Source organism: Macaca thibetana, chromosome 18 (genome assembly GCF_024542745.1).
Source record: "Macaca thibetana thibetana isolate TM-01 chromosome 18, ASM2454274v1, whole genome shotgun sequence".
Taxonomy (NCBI): Eukaryota; Metazoa; Chordata; class Mammalia; order Primates; family Cercopithecidae; genus Macaca; species Macaca thibetana.
Genome location: NC_065595.1, coordinates 14,034,932 through 14,052,686, shown reverse-complemented (window position 1 = coordinate 14,052,686; position 17,755 = coordinate 14,034,932). Strand labels below are relative to the sequence as shown.

The window sequence follows — 17,755 nt, the reverse complement described above, 5'->3', positions numbered from 1 at the left end:
AAAAAACAGATTCAGATATGAGCTACCTCTTAGAAAAAAATCAGATAAGAAATTTAATGGTTAATACAGTAGAGGATCTGGTAGAAAAGACAGGCAGTATGAAATGTCTGATGAATAATTCTAGAAGAGAGATAAAAATTACAAAAAAGAATGAGATGGAAATTCTTGATATAAAAATAGAAAGATTGTGTTTAACAACATATTCAACGGACTGGTGAAAAAACTAAATTTGACAATAGAGCAATAAAAAATGTTTTCAGTTTACTCAGGGTAAAATAGAAAGAATAAAAAAGAATGGGGAAAAAAGGTAAAAGTATTTAATATATTTAGGAAAATATCAAGTAGTCTAACAAAATTAAATCCTAAGTGTGAGAGAATGAGAAAAATACTTGAAAATAGCAATAGATTTTTTCCAGAGGCAGAGCAAGATGATTCAATAGAATCCTACACTATTCATCCCTCCTGCTGAAACACCAAATTTTAACAACTATCTGTACACAGAAAAGCATCATCACAAGAACCCCAAATAAGGTGGGCAATCATAGTACCTAGTTTTAACTTTATACCACTGAAGAGGATAGAAAATATGATCTTGAATGGCCAATGTTACTCGTCCCCCAGCAAAAGAGAATCTATGCACTTTGCTGAGGGAGGGCTCAGCGATGGAAAGACTTTACTCAGTGCTGCCCTGTCATGACAGAGGGCAAAGCCATGCGGGGCTCAGCCAGCACCCAGTCATGGAGGGAGCATTTGGACAGACCTAGCCTGAAGGGAACTGTATATCCCAGCCATTGAAACTTGAGTTTCTCAGCAAGCCTTGTCACCATAGGCCAAAATGCTCTGGGATCCTTGGTAAACTTGAAAGGAAGTCTTGGACACAATGGCTACAATAGCTAGGGAAATTCTAGTGCTAGGCTTGGCTCAGATCCCGAACACATAGGGTGGCACATGAGGTAGGGGAACACTAGCTGGGGTGGCTAAGGGAGTGCTTGCACCATCTCTCCAACAATCCCAGGCAGTGCAGTTCACAGAAACAAACAAACAAACAAAAAGTAGCCTAATTTTTCTGCCTGAGGAGAGGAGAGTGAAGAGTAAAGAGGACTTTGTCTTTCATCATAGATACCTGCTCAGGCACAGTAAAATAGAGGACCAGGCAGAGTCATGAGGCCCTCACTATAGGACCTACCTCCTGGATGACATTTCTAGACACACGCTGGGCCAAAAGGAAACCTGATGCCTTAAAGAGAAGAACTCAGTCCTGGCAGGATTCATCTCCTGCTGACTAAAGAACCATTGGGTCCTGAATAACCAGCAGTGATACCCAGGTAGTATACCCCATGGACATTGGACTCTGAGATTTGTTGGCTTCAGGTGTGATACAGCACATTCCCAGCTGTGGTGACTATGGTGAAAGACTCCTGTTTGATAAACCAGAGGGAAAAGTAAAGGGGATTTTTGTCTTGCACCTTAGGTACCAGGTCAGCCACAGTGGGGTAGAGCAACAACCAGGCTCTTATGGTCCCTAAGTTGAGATCTAGGCTCTTAAACAGCATTTCTGGACCCGTCCTGGTCCAGAGCCCACTGTTCTGAACAGTAAGTTGCAGGCTTGGCAGCGTTCACCACAAGCTGACTGAACATCCCTTGGGTTTAAGTAAACATTGGTGGTGGCCTTGCAGAACCGCCATGGGCTGGAAGTTGTGGTGGTCACAGGGAGAGGCTCCTCTGCTTGTGAAAAGGGGGAAAAAGTGCAGGGAGACCTTTGTATTGTGAATTAAGTGCCAGCTTAGCCACAACAGAACAGAATATCAGGTAAATTTCTAAGGTTTTGGATATCAATTGCTAGCTCTCAGACACCATCTCTGGACCTGCCTGGGGCCTGGGAGAACTTATCACCCTGAAGGGAAGAACACAAACCTGGCTGTCTTTGTGACCTTCCGATTGTAGAGCACTAGGACCTTGAGTGAACATAGGTGGTAGCCAGGTAGTAGTAGTTATAGTGGGTCTTGGATGAGAACCAATGCTGTACCGGCTTCAAGTCTGACCCAGCACAGATCCCGGTGGTGGTGGCTATAGGGGTACTTGCATCAACAAAACTTCAGTTCCAGAAAACTAAGGACTCCGAGATGGAGTCTCTCTCTCTGTGTGTGCTTAGCTTTGTGAAACTGAAAGTTTGATAATGCAAAACTCTATTTTCCCTGGATTACCAAGCAGAGACTCTTGTTCTTTTCCCTTACTTTCTCCCAGACTGTTTGGGAGAAAGTAAGGGAAAAGAACAAGAGTCTCTGCTTGGTAATCCAGGGAATTCTTCTAGATCTCATCCAAGACCACCAAGGTGGTACCTCTAAAAACCTACAAAAACCACAGTGTTATTGGGCTTGGGACCCAAGTTTATTTGATACCTGGAAAGCCTTCCCTAGTAGGATGGGCACAAGAAGCCCAGACTGCAGAGACTACAATAAATACCTGACTCTTCAGTGCTCAAACACTGATGAACATATACAAGCATTAAGACCATCTACAAAAGATAACCTCACCAAAGGAACAAAATAGGGCACCAGAAACCAATCCAGGAGAAATAGAAATATAGGACCTTTCAGATAGGGAATTCAAAGTAGTTGTTTTGAGAAAAATCAAAGAAATGTAAGATAGCACAGAGAATGAATTCAGAATTCTATCACATAAATGTACAAAAGAAATTGAAATAACTAAAAAATAATAAGCAGAAATTCTAGCGTGGAAAAATGCAATTGGCATACTGAAGAATGCATCACAGTTTCTTAATTAATAGCAGAATTAATTAAGCAGAAGAAATAATTAGTGAGCTTGAAGACAGGATATATGAAAATACACAGTGGAGAAAAAATAAAAAAGAATGAAGCATGCATCCAAGACCTAGAAAAGTCTCAAAAGGGCAAAGCTAAGAGTTATTGACCCTAAAGTGGAGACAGAGAAAGAGACAGGGGTAAAAAGTTTATTAAAAGGGATAATATTGGAGAACTTCCAAACCTAAAGAAACACATCAACGTTTAAGTAGAAGAAGGTTATACAGCATAAAGCACATTTAACTCAGAGAAGGCTACATTAAGGTGTTTAATAATCACACTCTCTAAGGTCAAAGATACAGAAAGAATTCTAAAAGCAGGAAGAGAAAAAGAAACAAATAACATACAACGAAGCTCCAATACATCTATCAGAAGACATTTAGTGGAAACATTACAGACCAGAAGAGAGTTGCGTGTCATATTTAAAATGCTGAAGAAAAAAGCAAACAAACAAAAATCTTTTACCCCTAGAATATTATATCCTGTTAAAATATCTTTAAAGAATGAAGGAGCAATAAAGACTCCTCCAAACAAACAAAAACTGAAGAATTTCATCAACACCAGACCTGTCCTACAAGAACTGCTAAAGGGAGTTCTTCAATCTGAAAGAAAAGGATGTTAATGAGCAGTAAGAAATTATCTGAGTTACAAAACTCCCATGTAATTGCTTTATCATAATTCTTAAAATCGGGTAATGTCAGTCCCTCAACTTTGTTCTTTTCCTTGAATGTTGTCTTGGCTATTCTAGACTTTTGGCCTCACCATATACACTTTTGAGTTAGTTTGTTAATATCTACAAAATAACTTACTGGGATTTTTATTGGGATTGCATTAAATTTATAAATCCAGCAGAAAGAACTGAGATCTTGACAATATTAAATCTTCCTATTCATGAACATGGAATAACTCTTTATCTAGTTTGACATTGATTCTTTCATTAAAGTTTTGTAGTTTTTCCTTACAAAGCTACAGAATCAAGAATGTGTGTTATTAGCAAAAAGAAAAGATAAGTAGATAAATGAAACAGAACACAGAGCCTAGAAATAGGCCAACATAAATATAACCAACTGCTCTTTGACAAAAGAGCAAAAGCAATACAATTTTAAAAAGACAGTCTTTTCATCAAATGATTCTGGAGCAATTAGACATCCTCATGCAAAAAATGGAAGAAAAAAAAAATCTAAACAGAGCCTTACACTCTTCATGAAAATTAATCCAAAATGGACCACAGACCTAAATGTAAAACACAAAACTATAAAATAGTTAAAAGATAACATAAGAAAACATGTAGATAGTCTTTGGTTTGGCAATAACTTTTTACATGTGGCAGCAAAGGCACGATCCATAAGAAAGAACTGATAAACTAGACTTCATTAAAATTAAATATATACATATATGCTGTTCAAAAGATACTATCAGGAGAATGCAAAGACAAGTTAGAGATGGAGAAAATATTTTCAAAAGACATATCTAATAAAAGATTTAGCTGAAATATATAAAGAACTCAAAATTTCAAAATAAGAAAATAAACAACCTAGTTGAAAATTGGACCAAAGACCCAAACAGATAACTCACCAAGAAGTTCTACAGATGGCGGGTAGACATGTGAAAGGTGTTTCACATCGTTTGTTATCAGGGAAAATGCAGATTAAAACAGCAGATATTGGCTGGGCATGGTGGCTTACGCCTGTGAGCTGAGCACTTTGGGAAGCCGAGGTGGGTGGATCACCTGAGGTCAGGAGTTCAAGACCAGTCTGGCCAACATGTTGAAACATCGTCTCTACTAAAAATACAAAATTAGCCAGGCGTGGTGGCATGCACCTGTAATCCTAGCTACTCTGGAGGTTGAGGCAGGAGAATCACTCAGAACCTGGGAGGTGGAGGCTTCAGTGAGCCGAGATCATGCCACTGCACTCCAGCCTGGGCAACAAAGTGAGACTCGGCAAAAAATAAAAAATAAAATAAAAAAATAAAAATACTAATAGGTGTGAAGCAGTATCTGTTTAATATGGCCAAAATCTAGACCACTGACAATATCAGATGTTGGTGAGGATATGGAGAAATAGAAATTCTCATGCATTACTGGTCGAAATGCAAAGTAGTACAGCCATTTGGACAGTTTCTTGCGAAACTAAATGTACTCTTACTATACAATTCTGCCATCATGCTCCTTGGTATTTGCCCAGGAGTTGAAAATGTATATTTACACAAAAACCTATACTTGGATGTTTATAGCAGCTTTATTCACAGTTGACAAAACTTGGAAACAAAATGTTGTTCAGTGGGTGAATGGATAAATAAACTGTGGTTTAATCAGACAATGGAATATTTTCAGGCCTAAAAAGAAATAAGCTACCATGTAGGAAAAATCATGGAGGAAACTGAAACGCATATTATTAAGAAACAAGCCAATCTGAAAAGACTACATCCTGTATAATTCCCACATATTACATTCGGGAAAATGTAAAATTAAGGAGACATTGAAAAAATCAGAGGTTTGTGAGGAAGGAGACATGAATATCGAGAGCCCACAGGATCTTGAGGGCAATGAACATACTTAGCATGACACCATAATGACTGATACATGTCATTATATATGTGTCCAACCCAGACAATCTACAATACTGTCTCAGCCAGTTCAAACTGCTGGAACAGAACTACCATAGACTGGGTGGCTTAAACAACAGAAATGTATTTCTTACAGTTCTACAGTCTGGAAGACTGAGATTGTGGTGCCAGCATGGTTGGGTGCTTAGTGAGGGCTCTCTTCTTAGTTGGTAAATGGTTTCCTTGCTATGTCCTCACGTGGTGAGAGAGATAGTAGAAGCCGACTCTCTTTTGTCTCTTTTAATAAGGGCACTAACATCATAAGGGCTCTTCCCTTGTGATGTAATTCTCTCTCAAAGGTTCCATCTCCAAATATCATTCTTATTGGTGTTAGAGTTTAAAGACAGAAATTCTGTGGGGATACCAGCACGCAAACATGGAGTCTATAACACTAAGGGTGAATCCTAATGTACACTATGTTCTTTCAGCGATAATAATATGTCAGTGTAGATTATTCAACTGTAATAAATCATATTCAGTGACAATGATCCTAGGAATGCAAGTCTATTTTGGTGTTTCAGAATCAGTCACAGTAAATCAATATATTAATAGAATAAAAAATTATACAATCATATGAATATTGACAAAATTCAATATTTACTACTGATTAGAAATTATCCACACTCAAGAAGTAAAAGGGGACATCCTTGATTAGATAAAAGGCACCTCAGATAAATTCTACCGATTAGATAAAGTTGTGAAAATGGTGTCTTAATGTGGAAGGCTGAATGCCATCTCCCTTAAATTCAGAACAAGGCAAGGATGCATCTCACCCTATTCCTGTTCAACATTGTATTGGAAATTATATCTAGTATAAAAATAAGGAAAAAGAAATGAAACATACAGTTTATGCACCTAAAACCATAAGACAATGATAAAAGAAATTAAAGGTTTAAAGAATTTGAATGATATTTTATGTCTATGGATAGAAAACTCAATAATGTTTAGTTTTAAATTTCAATCCAAATCTTTCCTGGATTTATAATTTTAAAAATTAAGGTGCACAAATTTAAATAGAAAAGAAAAAGAAGTAGAATAGCTAAGATAAATTGCAAAAGAAGTTGGAGGACACACACCACCAATTTCAAGACTTACTATAAAGCTAGGATTATCAAGTCAGTGCGATATTGATGAAAGAATAGATACACAGGTCAATGAAACAGAATAGAGATTCCAGATACATATCAATAAATATTTAGACAGCTTCCATCCAAAATACATTATTAATAAAATTAAAAAGCAAGCAAATGACTTGTAGAGGATATTTGCAATTTATGTGTCTAACAAAAACTTCATTCCAGAGTATAAAAAGGTTTTTAAATCAATAAGAAAACAAGTGATCCAATAAAAAATAGATGAAAGTTTTGAATAAATATTTTACCAAAGAAAATGTATTCAAACAAGCCCACAAAAATCTGCTTAATGCCATAAGTCATTAAAGAAATACAAATTGATGCCAAAATGAGATATCACTATACCTATCAGAAAGCATTCTTTAAATTTTCCTCTAACTGTCCTTTCCTATTCATTTCTATATTTGTCATCTTAGGTAGATTACCTGTGGGATATAAATAAACTATTTTTGTGTTTCTCCAAGTTGCAGCTTTCTGAATAAATTTTGCTGAAAACTTGGAATCTTGGGCTAGCATCAAAGCCTTGGGGAAGTTAATTTCCAGCTATACAGTCAGTGAAAAAACTTTATAAGAATTTCTAAGAGATTTACCTAACTCTGGAACTATGTGTTTTCATTTCAAGGGAAAACGAAGCTTGCAACTTTGGATATGTGTCTAGGTCATAAAAGCAAAAGACACTGACACAGGGACTTGTCTGGTCCTTGGTGACATGCATTTACATTCCAAAGGCTAGGGTGAGAACCCAAGTTCCTTTCTATTCAAGGAGCAAAGGTTTCTATTCCGCAGTTAAGGAGGGGAAGGAAGAGGCAACTCTGCCTCTTTCACATGCATAAGCAGATCAATCTATTTCCTTATCTAAAATACAGGCTAAGGTTTTCTGAGACGTGACCTGGCTTTCATTGCATCACTCCAGGAGGAATAGTAAACCAAGAAATACATGGGAAACTATACCCTCATTATTTGCTTTTTGTGAATAATGATAATCTGTCTGAACTGGAACACCTTGCATTTACATTCAGGATGGAATTAATAAAGATGAATAGTAAAAATGAAACAGTATCTCATCCTAGTCTGATTTCTGGGACATCAGTACTTGGCCTATTTTAAAAGAAATAGTCTATCTTGAAACAGGTTGTGTACATGGGACAAAACTCATTACTACTAAATTAGGCTCTTTACCTGTTCACTTTTTGGCCAATACATATTATAGTTTACAAACCCATATGACCTGTACTTGAAACAAAAAAACTTACAGAGAAGTATATTTTTTATTTTTAAGTATGCTTAATATTAATTTTTAAATTTATGCATGATAAAATTATTTTTTGTTGTACCTTTCCATGAAGTTTAACAATGCATAAAGTCTGGTATCTACCATCATGATCAAGATGTGGAGCACTTACCACAGAAACTTTACTTATATTACCCCTTTATATAATTCATCCTCACACCTGATTCCACAAACCAATGGAAACCTACTCTCTATGCATATACATTCACCTTTCCCAGAAAGCTACATAAATGGAGTAATAGGTAGCATTTGAATCTGGCTTGAAAGAGCCTAGCAAAATGTGGTTGAGATAAAGTCATATCTTTGTATAAACCAATAGCTCTATTTTATATCTGAACAGTATTTTGTGGGCGCACTACAGTTTGTTTTTCTATTCACTGGGTGAAGGACATTTGGTCTCTTTCCAGTCTTGTGCGATTGTGTACAAAAGTGCTGTAAATATTTGTATATAGCTGTTTGTAAATATTTATTTTTCTTGGGTAAATAGCTAGGAATGTAATTACAGTATCACTTAGTAAGTGTATATTCAAACATGTAAAAGTTGCCAAATTATTTTCTAAAGAGAAAAATAAAATTAACTCAAATGGCAAGAGAACAACTGAAATTTTCAGAAGCATCCAAGGCCAAGAGATGATGAATAAAACTGAAATGAAGATACCCTAAGAGTTGTTCATAGAAGGTGTGGTATAGTTGCCATTCCCAAAGTTGAAGTGTCCACTGCTTGCTGATATGTGTCTTTAATTACACAATATACCATAAGTTTGTCTCGATTAAAAATAATTTTTAGTAGCAAACCATACATGTTTTGTGTTTCTTTTCGCCTGAAGGAAGATTAAAGTTTAAAATGGTGACTATATATATAATATATTATATATATAATGCCTCTCTCCCTTTTTCAGGTTTAATCTGGGGAAAATTTAATCAGCTGAATTGAATGTGCTTGTATGCTAACAGGTTAATCTCTCTAATGAAGGGTCATTATGGTTCAACCGGAAAAGATAGAGAAACTCTTTTAATAAGGAAAAATTGAGGTCAAGGCCTCAATTTTTGCATTTAAACCTTTTTAACATTCTATTCAACATAATATTTTAACCTCCTGTTTTAAAGTTGGAAGATTGAAATTATAATTCCGACCCTTTTGAGTTAGGGTAAAAGCTCATGATCTGGCTGAGTGCTACCTTCTAACATGAGTAAATTGGCAGAAAAGAGTAACATTATTAAATGATTCAAATGAGGGTTATTTAAAATAATCTAATGAAAGATTGCCTTTTCAATAGCAAATAATTCAGCCTATTATAATTTCTATAACTAGAGCAGAATACTACAAAGACTGTATTGAATCAGCATTTTAGATTTGAATTTGACTTGTTAGTTATGTTCTTACTGTCTGTTGTCATAAATAAAAAAGATTATTTAACACCTCATTTTGTTATATTCGAAACAAGTTGGCCATCAAAATGTTAGTTTATTGTGATATTGTTAATCAAAAGAAGAGAAGACCACAAAATACATTACCAATGACTTATACAGTGTGAGTTAACATTTTACTTGTTCTCATTGGATGGTGTTATATTTCATAACACATATTTTTCCTTTGAGGTATATTTATCCTGCCTGATAGCAATGTGATATTCTAGGCAGCCTCTCATCACTCCCTTATATATCTTAAGCCTGTTATAAATCTAGTCCCCTAGACTTCTAGGTGACATCTGTGAAATAACTGTAAGTGCCCTAGTTATTTTATTCCTGTACTTTTGCATACTCCTTGGTTGGTTTCTAAGTAGACATCACATAATAGCCTTATTTAGGCCATATGGAATGAGGAGTAGCACCTTTAGTTAAATAGTAAAAATAAATAAAAGATAAGAAAGAGAAAGCATATAGTAAGAAGACAGGCACTTAGAGTGCCAAATAAAGAATAGGGAAAGAAAGCTATAGTAATGACTATTAAGGGAACGATGCTTCAACTTGGGCCATATTCTTTCTTTGTACTCCAGTAAAACACTCCAGTGGTCATTTGTTTATCTTGGTACTCTCTTATGCTCTGCTTGAAATGCCTTAAATAAAGGGATTGGTTTATCTCCTCTCAACTATATATTTACGTTGCTAGCAGGAGAAGGCATCCTATTTGATGGGGCCAATTATAGCTATTCTTACTAAAGTTTTCCTGGGTGTAGAAAAACCAAAGAAGGCCCTAACTCATTCCTACAACGGTAACATCTGCTTACATGCTTGGAAAAGTGAATACTGATGAAATTTTTTTTAAAGCTGTTTTGGGGTTTTTGGATAGAAAAACACATGGTACATGTGATATTACAGCCTCTCCCCAGTGATAGCAATTGATGATCTTTCATGGTATTCTTTGTAATCTGAATCTAGAGACAGCTTCTGAAACTATTGTAGTAGAAATATTAGGGATTCCAGTTGATCAGAGTTTACACAAAAGTGTAGACTTACCAAAAAAAAAAAAAAAACCTGAATGTATCTTGTTCTAAAGTCAGAATGATATAAATCATATTTTGCTCTTTTGTTTAATTCTAGAGTCTGAAAAGAAAGTAATAAACAGTTGAATTTAATTTTTTAAAATTATATTTATCTCAATATTCTGTTAATGAAAAAAGAATGTTATATGGTACAAAGAGGAACTGAAAATTATAATAAAGTTCAAATTGTTTATGTTTCTATTAATTACATGTAGTTTTATCATTTAGTATTATTTCAAATATACTTTGAATGTTTATCATTGTTAACTAATGTATTAGTCTGTTCTCATGCTCCTACAGAGAACTGCCCGAGACTAGGTAGTTTATGGAAAAAAGAGGTTTAATTGACTCACAGTTCTGTATGACTGGGGAGGCCTCAAGAAACTTGCAATCTTGGTGGAAGGTACCTCTTCACAGGGTGGCAGGGGAGAGAATGAGTGCCCAGTGAAGGGGAAATCCCCTTATAAAACCATCAGATCCCATGAGAACTCATTCACTATCACAAGAACAGCATGCTGAAAACCACCCTCATAATTCAGTTATCTTCACCTGGTCCTGCCCTTGACACATGGGGATTATTAAAATTCAAGATGAGATTTGGGTGGGCACTCAGAGCCAAACCATATCATTTCATCCTTGGCCCCTCCCAAGTCTCACGCCCTCACCTTTCAAAACAATCATGCGCTTCCAACAATCCCCCACATTCTTAACTCATTCCAGCAATAATCCCAAAATCCAAGTCCAAATTATCATCTGAGACAAGGCAAATCTCTTCTGCCTATGAGCCTGTAAAATCAACAGCAAGTTAGTTACTTCCTAGATACAGTGGGGGTACAGGCATTTGCTAACACGCCCATTTCAAACAGGAGAAATTGGCCGAAACAAAAGGGCTACAGGCCCCACGAAAGTCCAAAATGCAGTGGGGCAATCATTAAACTTTAAAGATCCAAATGATCTCCTTTGACTCCATGTCTCACATCCTAGTCACACTGTTGCAACAGGTGGGCTCCCATGGCCTTGGGCAGCTCTGCCCCTATGGCTTTGTAGGGTACAACCCCACTGCTAGCTGCTTTCATGGACTGGCATTGACTGACTGTGGCTTTTCCAGGCACATACTACAAGCTGTCAGTGAATCTACCATTCTGGGATCTGGAAGACAGTGACCCTCTTCTCTCAGCTCCACTAGGCAGTACTCCAATGGGGACTCTGTGTGGGCTCTCCAATACAGAGGTTTCCAGCCTCAATTTTTGACTTCTGTGCACCTTCAGGCTCAACACCATGTGGAAGCTGCCAAGGCTTAGGGCTTGCACCCTCTAAAGCCACAGCCTGAGCTGTATCTTGGCCCCTTTAAGCCATAGTTGGAACATCCAGGACACAGGGCACCAAATTCCTAGACTGCGCATAGAAGGAGGGCCTTGGGCCCCAACCACAAAACCATTTTTCCTCCTCGGCCTCTGGGCCTGCGATGGGAATGGCTGCTGTGAAGGTCTCTCACATGAAATGGAGACATTTTCCCCACTGTCTTGGTGATTAACATTTGGCTCCTGGCTACTTATGCAAATTTCTGCAGAATTTCTCCCCAGAAAATGGGGTTTTATTTTCTATTGCATCATCAGGTTGCAAATTTTCCAAACTTTTGTGCTCTGCTACCGCTTCAATGCTTTGCTGCTTAGAAATTTCTTCTACCAGATACCCTACATTATCTCTCTCAAGTTCAAAGTTCCACATATCTCTCGGTCCGGGACAGAACGCTGCCAGTCTCTTTGCTAAAGCATAATAAGAGTCACCTTTGCTCTACTTCCCAACAAGTTCCTCATCTCCATCTGAGACCACCTCAGCCTGGACATTATTGTTTATAACATTATCAGCATTTTGATCAAAGCCACTGAACAAGTCTCTAGGAAGTTTCAAACTTTCCCACATTTTCCCACCTTCTTCTAAGCCCTCCAAACTATTCCAATCACTGCCTATTACCCAGTTCCAAAGTCATTTCCACATTTTCAGGTATCTTTTTGCCCAGCACCCCACTTTCTGTAGTACCAATTTACTATATTAGTTCATTCTCATGCTGCTGTAAAAAACTGCCTGAAACTGGTTAGTTTATAAAGAAAAGAGGTTTAATTGGCTCACAGTTCCACATGGCAGGGGAGGCCTCAGGAAACTACAATCATGGCAGAAGGCACCTCTTCACAGGGTGGGCAGGAGAGAGGATGAGTGCAGACTGAAGGGGGAAGCCACTTATAAAATCATCAGATCTCATGAGAACTCTATCACGAGAACAGCATGGTGGAAACTGCCCCATGATTTAATTATCTCTACCTGGTTCTGCCCTTGACATGTGGGGATTGTTACAATACAAGGTGAGATTTGGGTGGGGACACAAACCATATCAACTAACATGTTGGTAATATATTGCTGCATAAAAGTAATCTAAAAATTACTACTTCAACAATAAGGTATTGTGAAGATTCTGAAGTTTCATTGGGTTCAGCAGTGCAATTCTTGCCTTGTATTTCTGATGTTGTTTCCAACAGATGGCAGCTGGAACTGGAGTCAGATGAAGGTTGAATCATGCTAGAAGTCCAGCATAACTACTTTACTCACACACCTTCTACCACAAGTGGATGCTTACAAAAGCTTAGAGTTTGCTAAGCATCTCTTTCTCTTCCTCTGGCTTCTATCTGGGCCAATATGATTGTCACAGGGTAGTCAGATTCAGAGCAGGTGTTTGAAGAGATCCTGATGGAAGCTACAAGGTGTCTTGTTTCCAAGCCTTGGAAGAAATTTAATATCACCTTCTCTCATGTTGGTCAAAATAGTGAAAGAATGGGCATAAATGCAAGAGGGGCTATGCATGAACGTGGATACCAGGATGTGTGATTCATCAGGGGTCCATCTGGAGAGATTCACATAATTGCTTAGATTGCTGTGCTGGTGTTAAAAATGTTAAATTTTAACATTTATGTTAAAAAAGGAAGGAAAATTCTACTTCTAAAAGTTAAAAAAGGAAGGTCTCACTTTAGAAAAGGCAGCAAAATGCCTTGGTCACAAAGGTAGATTTTGGAAGGAATGTATTAACATCTGATTCTTTGTATAGAAAAATACACAATAATTAATGAAACCAAACAAGAACTTACATCCTGTGAGTTTCACTGTGTATATTATCATAAATTACATTTTGCCAATGCACACACAAGTTTAAATGGAAAATCTTCTTATTGAAACAGGTGATGTTTTATACTTAATATTCATAGATCATAAACCATACCTTATGTTGCATACTTTATCCTAGTTCAGTGCAGAGAATTTAGTAGATATTAAATATTTGCTCAATAAAATTCAAATAATGAATAAATACATGAACATGAATACTCATATATCAACCTTAATTTGTATCTACATCTACATTGTCTAATGTGATTCTGAGATACCAATTAATTTAATTGTGTGTTATTTTATCAATTAACTCTTTAGTTTGTGAAATACAGTTGCATTTAGTAATGAAAGAAAAGGCAAATTCTTCAGAAGGTGTTTAAAAAGCAACATTCTTTTTCTGAATCAGCAAATAATGCACAATATTAATGAATGGATTATTCTCCCCAGAGAGTAGTCCTCATTATCCTGCTGTGTGTATAATTGGGGTTGTATTGCATCACATTATTATTTAATGCCTATTGAGAACTAATTGTAATCTCAAATCCATAGTGAATATAGAATGTATCTTTTATCATGGCATGTGTATAATCTAATATAGTCTTCTTTTCTGCTTGAGTATTCAGGATTGTGGAGTAAAAGTGAAACTCTGCAAGCACGCAAAATAATCATTACAGATTATAAAGAACAACTAGTGTTTTTTTACAACACAATGGCCTCTTTGATGACTCTACAAACTCAGAAGGTTTGGAATAGGTCTGTAGAACTAGTGACCAATTGTTGGTCAAAGTCAAAATTTATTCAGTTTGTGTGAGCATGTGTGTGAGAGAGAGACAAAGAGAGTCAGAGAGAGAGAGACAGAGAGAAGTACACATTGCTAAGTTTCATTACATAAGTATATATACAATTATTTATGTTATTAAATATATTTATTCAATAAAAATAAATATTGAGTTCCTAATATAGCTATATGAACCTTTTAGGTTTTCTGAGTTTATGCATGACTAGTAGTATTTTTAATATCTTCAAGTTTAATAAAATCCATCAATTAAGCAGTATAGCCCTGCAGATTTCTTTGGGTTAATGTTTTTTTAAATCATGAAATGCTTCTCTTTATCTTTTTTCAAGGAACTTTTCCATTTTCTAAACATACTTTGTCAAATTTCAGAATTTTGACATTCATTGAGTATCATTTCATAGCCCAGCTCACAGATTATCTTTATGAAAGTTTTCTGTGTACTTTAATTAGTGTTTTCTTTAATTATTAAATGTAATATTTGTTAATGTCATTTTGATCAAATTGTTTAATATTGTTTTAACTTTCCAAAAAAGTACTTCTGTTTAGTTAAAAAAAAATTGTCTATAATTTTAGCATGCTTACAAATTTCTATTCAAAGTAGATCTTTAAACATAAACATGACATATAACTGGACCTTCTTTTTTAATCTAATTTAATAATTTGTGACATTTAATTGGATCATATAGTCAATTAACATTCGATGTAATTATTGATAATTTTGGATTTATTTTCTGTGAATTTTGTTTTTACTTGTGCCTCCTCTATTTTATTACTACTTAGGATTAAATAAATACTTATTTTTAATATTCCATATTTATCAGTGGGTTAACAGGCTTTAATTTTCTAATGGTTTATCTGTATCCAATAATACTCATTTTTAAATTATAAAAGTTTCCTAGATTCCTGCTCTTGGTCAATATAGAGTAACAAAGACTGAATTTCTCAGTCTGCCTAACACTACCAAAAGAACTGGGTAAAATATTTGAAGTAATCATTTTCAAGATACTGACCATCAAAAAACATGTGATATTGATCCCTTAAGATGGGAGGAAAACCCTAAAATGATGGAAGTTCTATAACTGCATTATTTTACAGCCTTGATAGAGTTTCCAGGGTGCAGTGCAGAGAGAGGGAACAAAAGCGAAGACTGGAAGACTGCAGACTTAAAGAGATGGAAGAAATTTAGAAAGGCCAAGCAACGAGAGTTCATAGGATAGAGTACAGGTAGGAGGGAGCTGCACAAAGTGGGCATTCTGGACTTATCCGGAAGGTCCTCCTGGACTATTCAGCAGAGTAATTATAAGTGTATATGTATGAGCAAACAATCCAAGGCCAGAGAAACAACAACCCAAAAGGATTAGAGACAGTACCCAGCATGCACTTCATGCTGACAGTGTCTCTTCTAACCAGTATTCATAATTCATGACATATAGTGTAGAATGAACAGAAGAGTCTTACCCTCATAGTGTATAATGGTTAGAATCCCAAGTTGAGCCCTCAGAATTACACTTCTTATGTTGAAGTCAGTATTAAATTTCCTACCTTCTAAAAAACTATGGTGATAATCAAAATTGGGAATCAAAAATCAAAACTGGAAATCAACCATTTATTAAAATATTTTTGTCTCATTCTCCCTTTTCATTTTGAAAATCCAGTTATATGTAATTTTTAAACTATTGTATCGTTCCACATGACCTTGAGTATCTGTTACCTTTTTGTCAATACATGTGATGGTTAATACTGTCAACTTGATTGGGTTGAAGGATGCAAAGTATTGATCCTGGGCATGTCTGCGAAGGTGTTGCCAAAGGAGATAAACGTTTGAGTCAGTGGTGTGGGAAAAGCAGATTTACCCTTAATGTGGGTGGGCACCATCTAATCAGCTGCCAGAGTAGCTAGAATATACAGCAGGCAGAAAAACGTGAAAAGGTTAAAGGTTAAACTGGCTTAGCCTCCAAGACTACATCTTCCTCCTGTGCTGGATGCTTCCTGCCCTCAAACATCAGACTCCAAGTTCTTCAGCTTTGGGACTCGTACTTGCTACGATATTCCTCAACTTGCAGAGAGCCTATTGTGAAATCTTGTGATCGTGAGTTAATACTATTTTATTTATATTATACTTTATTTATATAATATATATATCTAAAAAGATATCTATAGATATATAGATATAGATATATTGATATCCTATTAGTTGTATCCCTTTAGAGAACCCTGACTATATCTATATATCTATATATAGATAAATATAGATATCCCATATATCTATATATAGATATCCCATATATCTATATCTATATCTATATACATCTTTATATCTGTATATCCTATTACTTGTGTCCCTTTAGAGAACCCTGATTAATACAATACATCTACTTTCTGTCCTTCAGGTTGAATTATTTCTATTGTTTTATCTTCAAATTCACTTATACCATATTCTACTATCTTTTATCTGTTGTTAAAACACTTTTAGGGAAATTTTTACTTATGTTATTCTAGTTTTAGTTGTAAAATTTCTATTTGGTTACATTTTAGTTTTGATTTTTAGTTTCTCGAGTTAGTTTATTTATCTCTTCACTCATAAGGACCATATTTTCCTGGAAGTCCTTGAAAATATTTATATTCATTTTTAAACATCTTTTTATACAAAATTTAACATCTGTGCCATCTTGCAATTGGATGATATTGACTACCATTTTTATTTTTGGTTGTACTTTCCTATTTTTTAATGGCTAGTGATTTTTGAATTGTATTTAAAATGTTTTGGATAATATATGAGCTCTAGATTCCCTTATTTCCTTCAAAGAGTTTTAATTTTTGTTTTTGGTGGGTAGTCCGATTACTGGCTGTGAATATAGATTTTGATTACCTTTCATTTGATGGTTTATTATGTTTGATTTGTGGAAAGCTCAGAATTCTTTTAACTTTGTATTATTAAACTTCCAAAATCTTTATAGATTTGGCTTTTATTTACCTAGTTTATTAGGTCATTCTTGTATTGCTATAAAGAAATAGCTGAGACTGGGTGATTTTAAAGAAAAGAAGTTTAATTGACTCATGGTTCTGCAGCTGTATAAGAAGCATAGAAGTGTCTGCATTTGAAGAGGCTTCAGGAAGCTTTCAATCATGGTCGATGGAAAAGGGGGAACAGGCATATAACATAGCGAAAGAAGGAACAAGGTTCGGGGGAGGTGCCACTCACTTTTAAACAGCCAGAGGTAATGAGAACTAACTATCATGAGAACAGCAGCAATGGGATATTGTTCAACCATTCACGAGAAATCCACTCACATGATCCAATCACCTTTCATCAAGGCCCCACCTCCAACATTGGGGATTACAATTAAACATGAGATTTGGGTGGGGACGCTTATCCAAACTACATTACTTAGTTTCTATGACTATTGACCAGACCTTCCTCTAGGGTTTGCTCCTTATTCTCAAGGTATAGCTTTTCTCGCTAATCA

At 35.8% G+C, this 17,755-nt stretch overlaps 1 long non-coding RNA gene across 1 annotated transcript in view; it reads right to left on the bottom strand.

The window, feature by feature from the left end:
* The window catches only part of LOC126941150 (uncharacterized), a 28,066-nt gene extending 22,418 nt beyond the window's left edge, over positions 1 to 5,648 (bottom strand). The window contains exon 1 of the long non-coding RNA XR_007721109.1: positions 5,525 to 5,648. This is a non-coding gene — a long non-coding RNA (uncharacterized LOC126941150). The remainder of the gene's footprint in view (positions 1 to 5,524) is intronic.
* Positions 5,649 to 17,755: the final 12,107 nt, after the last annotated feature.